Consider the following 8271-nt stretch of genomic DNA (forward strand, 5'->3'; position numbering starts at 1 on the left):
TTTATAAATTGAGACAACGTTGATGTCTAACGTCTCAATTTATGTTGTTGGTTGGGCAATGACCAAATTTCAATGGTCAAATCAACATCACAAACTGACATTGAATAAACGTTGTTTCAACATTGTATTCGTGTTGGAAAAAAATGGTTGGAAAATGACCAAAATTCAACGGTCAAATCACATCAGAAACCAACATTGATAAAAGAATGTTGTTCCACCGTTAGGTTTGAGTTGCTCAAGGACCTAATTGAACAAGTTCTCAGCGTTCTTTTAATGTCTTGTGCCTGCTGGAAGTCTCAGCGTCATCAGAGACTCGCACATGCGTAACAAGTAATCCCATTTAATAACGCCCACAGAAATTAATGCGCCACAATTTTAGAGGTAACAATATTGATTGAACAATTAAAGATAAGTTAATTTAGTCTTGATAAACTGCAGCCTTTATTGATTATATCCCCAGTTGTAGTTTTTGCCAACCACTCCTAATGTTATTTGAATGAGATCGCTTTATCGCCATTGCAGCATAAATAAAAGTCCACCTCTGATGTGACGGCAGAAGTGGTGCAACAGCGCTGGTTGCTGGTTAAAAGGTGGTTAAAAGGAAATACTTACAACTGTAAGGGGAGGGAACTGCACTTTTTGGGGAATTTTGCCTGTCATTTACAATCATTATGAAAGACATGACGATAGATGTATTTCTTTTTAAATGCATTCTAACTCGTAAGTAAAATCCCGATTACAACGGATGGTAGGTCCTCTATTCCGCCCATAAACCCCAATAAAAAAAACACCCAAAAAGCCCCAACAATACTACATTTACATTTCATGACTTGAATATTAACCCCATGCATCCATCCATTTCCTACCGCATTAGTCATATTGTTATTATACGCGCTATTAACGCAGATAAACTAGTTATAGCAGCGCTGGGATCACTAGCGTGTGTGGCGACGTTGACATCAACGGCTGGTAAACTTCTTTCTCGTGTCTGAGCTCGTGGAAGTGTATTCTAGATCACAAATTATGCCTCTCACCTTGATTGTAGAAGGATGAGGACATAATCCGACAAGTTGGTACATTTTGACAGCTGATTTAGACCCGGGAATGGCGAGAACGACACGAAAAGATGCCTGGTTCTCTTTTCCTCGCAAGGATTATGAGTCATTCGTCTTCAAAAAGGGAATATAACAAGATGCTATTAGTCGGCATCTGACAGCAGACATTAATACAGTAAGCGATGTTTTAATGTTTGTTGGCTTTCATGCAGTCTGCAGTGAGTAATATTCTGGGATGTTGTTGAAGAAAAAAGCAAAACTTTTCTAATTAATGCTCCGTGTATGTTTAAAATGAGCAAAATACGTAAATATTACATGTTATTATAAATGTTCATGTGACTACATTACATATATACTTGTAGCACTTATATAAAACCTCAATGGAGGCGTTTGGATTTTGTGTTAAGGGCTTTATACACAGAATAGTGCAATTCTAATAGGCTCAATTGTAAGCAGACATTTGATTGCATTTGAGTTCAAAAAACATATGTGGTCGTGTCTTAAATAAGGATTGTAAATGATAGCAAAATTCCATATTAAAGTGCAGTTCCCTTTACAAGCTTTTTGAGAGATTTCCCTGACTGACTAAGTTAATGGCGACGACAGTTTTGTGAGTGCTGATTCAGCAAAAAACTTGCGGGTTATGAACGATTCGTTCATGACCCACATCACTAGACTGTGTTAATCATCATGAAAATGTTAACCCATTTGAAAAATGAGATAAGTGAATTTGTCTCATGTTATCTATTTATTTAAGAGTATGTCATTTTTCATATATCCATCTACTAGGGGTGTAACGGTACACAAAAATTTCGGTTCGGTACATACCTCGGTTTAGAGGTCACGGTTCGGTTCATTTTCGGTACAGTAAGAAAACAACAAATTATACATTTGTTGGTTATTTATTTACCAAATTTGTAAACAATGGCTTTATCCTTTTAACATTGGGAACACTATAATAATTCTGCCCACGTTAATCAACATTAAACTGCCTCAAGTTGTTGCTCAGATTAAATAAAATGACAAAACTTTTCTTCTACATATAAAAAGCTTAATTGATTACAGCATTTGGGAATCTTGTAGTTGTTTTTTATTATGTAAATGTTACATTTTTATCAACATGTGATAGCAGAGACCCTGCCATTCAAAACTAGGCTGCTGCATTTCTAATGATGAATGTAACCAGCTGAAAAAATAGTACAATAGCAATAGGAGAGAATATTCATCCCTGAACACCATGGAGTTCATGTAGGCTTTATGATGCACTTACATTATTATATCAACTATCAGAGACAGAAACTCTTCATTTAACATAATGTCCTTTTTTGCTGCTTCAACACAGCTCAATCAACACAGAAAAAATTAAAGTGAAATAACAGACAGGCAGGGCTTTGCTGTCCGTAACACACACACACACACCGCAAAATGAGCTAACGTTACGCTAAAAGCTAATTAGCCTTCACCTCAAGCCAGGACTGCGAGCGAGCTGAGCTGCAGTTTGTTTCTAGAACGTCAACGGGCTCATAGTGATGTTACTAGTAGTTGACTGGGAGGTGTTTATTTTAATTCGGGGAGAGTCCGCTGCCTGATGCTCACCTGCTAAACACCTATCTGCTAACCCCACCGCAGAAGCACTGACTCCATGCGCTCTGAATACGCACTGCTGATTGGCTGTTACCGCTCTGAATACGCACTGCTGATTGGCTGTTACCGCTATGGTTGTAACTAATCAGATGGTTGTGTGGGTGGGACAATGCTGGGTGTTGTGTAGGAGACAGAGGCAGAAAGCAGAGCAGCTTGTTAAGACAGATTTCAGGATGAGTCATTGTTGGAATATGGAAACTCGTTCGGTACACCTCCGACCTGAACCGGAACCCCCGTACCGAAACGGTTCAATACAAATACACGTACCGTTACACCCCTACCAATTACCCATGTATGTATCTGTTTGTGTTGCAGTTTGAATACAGGAAGTGAACAAAGTCATGTGTAAGAAATTGCTATGAAAGAGGATTTGAATAAACTTCAATGGGAGTCGCCAAAAAGCACTCTAAAAATATCTGTCCATCATTGTTTTTTATGTACATGCTGTAAGTATATATGTAATGTAGTAACATTTATGATAACATGTAACAATTACCTATTTTGCTCATTTTAAGCATACAGCAGCGTATTAATTTCACAGGGGCATCACAACGTTCACTTTTCCTTCAACAACAACATCACTACTAATCATGACAGACTTCATGAGAGACAAACATGATAAAATAATCACTTACTGTACATTGCCTGCTCTCACTGGGATGTTCATATCTTCCCCTTAGATGAAGAATTAATTGTAATCTACCCTGAGGTAAATAAATAAAAAATAGGTGCTGCAAACGAACGTCTTTCTGTGTCTGTCTCGTCATCGCTGGGTATAAGTTGGCTGTCAAAATTGACCAACTACTCTGTTTATGGCCTAAAACTTCTACTGTACAAGTGAGAGGCATGATTTATAATCGAAAATGAACTTTTACCAACTCAAGCGATGCAGCAGCTCAATATAGCAGCATAAGCTAGTCAGCTCTCTGGGATCACGCCGCCGCTAAAAGTAGTTTGTCTACGTTGTCGCTTATAAAAAAAATATATTGCTAATACTTGGTTGATATTCATGTAAGGACATATAAATGGGGTATTGCTGATGGTTTTTAGAGGGCTTTATGGGCTCAGTAGAGTTCTTATATTAGCTGCATTGTTAGCCATCTCCTACTAGCCAAATTTTACAACTTAAAATGCATGAAAAAAAGAAAAACATTTGTGTCCTTGTAATTATGAATGGTATGGGCAAAATTGCTAAACAAATACAGTACCCATTTAAGTCCTGTCAGGGTTTATTTTCAAGTGAAATTCAGGGCTCCAAAGTAAGCACTGTCGCCTCAAGGTAAAGGAACAAGTACAGTCAAAATAAGTTGCGGGATTCATCTGTGTTTATGTTTATACATGATTGATGCAATAATGTTCTGAGAATAGTCCCACGATAACCTTGGCAGTTTTGATAATTATATTCAAAGTAATATACAACATTTTAATGAAATGATCATTAATAATATTTTTTTTCTAGTTGCCTGCCTACTGCCTGAAAGCAGCTGGGCTAGGCTCCAGCCAACCGTGCGACCCCAACAGGGACAGGTTGTAGAAAATGGATAAATGGATGGATAATCGAATCATAGCCTTAGAATGGTGAGTTGCCCAAAGATTTTTACATTTAGTCCATACTGAATAGAGGACCAAGAAAGTAGTGAAAATGAGCAACAGGAAACAAAAGATGACACACTAATGTCCATCTTTACTCAGTAGCAAAAACTGATGCCTGGATGCCCATTAATTAATATTACATTTGTTAATGTTTTGGTGTTCTAATGTTATTAGTTGGAAAATCAAAAATGACACAATTGGATTAGAGCTGTTTTTGTGTTTTCTTTTGTTGTTGTTGTTGCTATCTGGTCAATTTTCAGCATTTAATGACATAAAAAAATGTATCTTACTATATTTTCACATTAGTAATTCATTTTACACATTTGTAATAAATTAATTGAAATAACAACAAAGAATCTGAAGAGCCAAAAGAAGTGGCTCCCTTCTAAATTGTAGAAATTCCAATCGCTACAGTCGATCAATTCATTTTGGGGTTTTTTGGAGTTTGTGTCTTTGTGGTGTTATTCATTTTATACACCAAAAAAGTCTCCTTTTGAGTCGTGACATTCAGGACACAATCCAGAGAGATGATAGCGAACAGGAAAATGTGAGGATTGTAGAATTATGCTCTTGATCTTAGCTCCCCAGACTGCCTCAAGTACTATTTTGGATGTTTTCAAAAGATTGTGATGAATTTGAATGCCCACAAGTTAAGTTCAAAGATCCAGCAGCTGAAAATCTAACTATTTGCTTAATAGGTAAAGACTAAAAGCATTGTGATGTTCTCTACTTTGCTTTTTAGGTGGAATAGAGCGACTTCCATTGAAGTTTATTCATTCCTCTTTCATAGCTATTTCTTACACATGAGTTTGTTCACTTCCTTGAATTGTTAACCTAATGAGTCATTTTTTGAGAGCATCCATGATACTTCTGAGGCCAAGAGAAAGTTAGCTGGTGCATGTTAAGAGAAACAATACAGGTAGGAAAATGGATGACGAATATTGATAAACCAAGTCTGAAGTTTTACAAAAGGAACATTTCAACAGCTGAATAAAAACTGAAATATACTGTGTTTCAGTTATTGTCTATTGATGTTGTTTATACATATACTGCACTAATATATTTGCATTATAATCCTGCACGCAGTTTATTTCCTTATCCTATGTCATGCTCATCGCCATTTGTTTATACATTATCTTGTTTGCTTTTAATCTATTTTATGCACACCGTATGTTTAATGTTATAACAAATGTTAACATGTCATGATTGTGTGCAGTGCATATTTAATGGGACTATTAAACAGAAAAGTACTTTTTGAAGTGTGAAATAATATTTTCCAAGGTAATACATGAATCATAATATATTTTTACATAATAACTTTTATTTATTTTTTGTTTGTCATATTTGACCTACTTCAAAATATTGGACAATCAACATACATCTACAATGCACTAACATATTGAGGCCCTTCCAATACAATACAATTTAATATTTTTGTTTCAATATTTTAGAACAAGTTGAGCCATTTACATAATACATCAAATTAAATACAATATCCATACAAACAAAGCCTGTTAAAGTTAAGTAAATATGAGACAGTACAAATTAGATTAAAATAAAATATATATAAATATACAAATAAAATAAATTAATTAAGAAAAAAAAAACCGTAAGAACTTTTATTTTGGTGGCAAGTACAGGCTTTTGCGCATGCCCAGTGAACACCTTTATGTAACCTCTTCTTTGGACAGCCATTTTGGAGGTTAATTAACCCAACGTCCAGGTACATTTTCTTACAGGAGTTTGCATGTTGGTCATGGCTTTGTTATACTCTGGTAGGTTAATAATCTCCCTTTTTACTTGTGTTAAGTAAAGAAATGTTAGTTACAAGCGCTCTAGTATTTCTAGAGGTAAAAGTTCTGGCCTCGCTAACTCGAGCATTAATTGCACTAGTCAGTGTAGTAAACTTGACGATGCAAATGTCAGCTACGTCCCTTAAATTATTTGTCTTAAACATGTACTGCGTTTGTTTTGTGTTTTATTGCGGTGTGTTGAAAAATAATCGTATTGTTTCGTTGTTTTTATTCGCTTTTTAAAATGTGTTCAACTCTTCCGCGGTATTACCTAAATGCTGCCCTCTAGTGTCTGAGGTTAGCTCAACCTTAAACAACAGTCTTCGGTAGTATAATGCAATGTTATAATGTATTCGGTTTGAGGACACAGTCCGAATGTTTCCACGATGTTTGCTCAAACCTGGTCAGTCTAATGTGCACTTTGCAGGGTTCACAAAATGTTTTACCCACGCGGAACATTATAATGTGTTAATCTTGCATCGGAACTAACGCGCTTCGCTTTGTTTCTTTGGGAACATTTTAATAGACGGACCGTATATTCTGCCTGTTCACCGTATTTAACATATAGCGTCGTTTAAAGCCTGACAACTATTTGTGTAATTAAATGATTTTTACACTGCTTCGAAGTTGTCAAGCGTTATATAAGCGCGATTTCGTTTAAAGTAAAAACAACTATTAAAGCACTCCAGATCTCGCAATGCATTCTGGGGCGTACATGCACTAGCGTTCTAGATCATTATAAATAATATAAAGGGTTATAATCCGTCAATAATGACATACACGTACCTGCTTTGTTATTTGTGTATGAACTGTTATTTTACAGGAGTAAACAGCAAGAGCGCCCCCAAGTGAAAAAAGTAGCCCTGTAGATGACCTGCCGTTGAAATCCAATGTTAGGTTAAGACTATACTTTCAGGGATCATTTCTATAGTTCTTGACTTGAGGAATGTGTTTCTAAAGTGTTTGGTCTCGCTAACCACGATGAAGAGACGAGATATCCCTTCCTGAACGTGAAGCTGACTTCGAATAATGATTCTATCATACGTTCGATGTCATTGATGAACGTTCATCGCTCCCTTGTGGGGCTTTGATGGAAGGGGTATGTTCAGAGTGGTTATTCTTAATCTTGTTAAATGCAAATCAAGTCAAAATAGAAACTAAATCTAACAGTGCATGCTTCATGATGATCTGTTAACCAAGATACTAAGTAAGTTGACATAGTTGATGTTACCCAATTGAATCTGTCTTCCATCCATCCATTTTCTACCGCTTGTCCCTTTTGGGGTCACGTGGGTATGCTGGAGCCTATCTCAGCTGGATTCGGCCGGAAGGCGGGGTACACCCTGGACAAGTCGCCATCTCATCACAGGGTCATCGGAGACTTGCATTACATTAAAAACTTGTTAAATGCGATGCCCAGGGGCATTATAATTGTAATACAACTGTAAGACTTGCGATCATTGAGAAATTGTTACGTTTGTCTTATTTTCTTCGTTTTTGGCTTAGAAAAAAGGGAAATTGCACTTTTTTGGAATTGTGCCTATGATAATCATTATAATCCATTCTAAATATTAAATAAATTCAATCAAAAGTCCACTCTCAATGGAGCCTTTGGAAGCAGTTCAATTCTGCCTATAAAGCCCCTAAAAACATTCAAACACCTTCATTGGGGTTTTATATACGTGATGTAAGTATATATATACAGGTAAAAGCCAGTAAATTAGAATATTTTGAAAAACTTGATTTATTTCAGTAATTGCATTCAAAAGGTGTAACTTGTACATTATATGTATTCATTGCACACAGACTGATGCATTCAAATGTTTATTTCATTTAATTTTGATGATTTGAAGTGGCAACAAATGAAAATCCAAAATTCCGTGTGTCACAAAATTTGAATATTACTTAAGGCTAATACAAAAAAGGGATTTTTAGAAATGTTGGCCAACTGAAAAGTATGAAAATGAAAAATATGAGCATGTACAATACTCAATACTTGGTTGGAGCTCCTTTTGCCTCAATTACTGCGTTAATGCGGCGTGGCATGGAGTCGATGAGTTTCTGGCACTGCTCAGGTGTTATGAGAGCCCAGGTTGCTCTGATAGTGGCCTTCAACTCTTCTGCGTTTTTGGGTCTGGCATTCTGCATCTTCCTTTTCACAATACCCCACAGATTTTCTATGGGGC

At 36.3% G+C, this 8271-nt stretch overlaps 1 non-coding gene across 1 annotated transcript; it reads left to right on the top strand.

Moving 5' to 3' along the window:
- The first annotated feature begins 6985 nt into the window (after positions 1 to 6985).
- On the top strand, positions 6986 to 7200 carry LOC133570416 (small nucleolar RNA U3). The gene has a single exon (XR_009810184.2). It is a non-coding gene; the product is annotated as a small nucleolar RNA U3 (small nucleolar RNA).
- The last annotated feature ends 1071 nt before the right edge of the window (positions 7201 to 8271 follow it).

The sequence above is a fragment of the Nerophis lumbriciformis genome, linkage group LG27 (assembly GCF_033978685.3).
Source record: "Nerophis lumbriciformis linkage group LG27, RoL_Nlum_v2.1, whole genome shotgun sequence".
Classification (NCBI taxonomy): Eukaryota; Metazoa; Chordata; class Actinopteri; order Syngnathiformes; family Syngnathidae; genus Nerophis; species Nerophis lumbriciformis.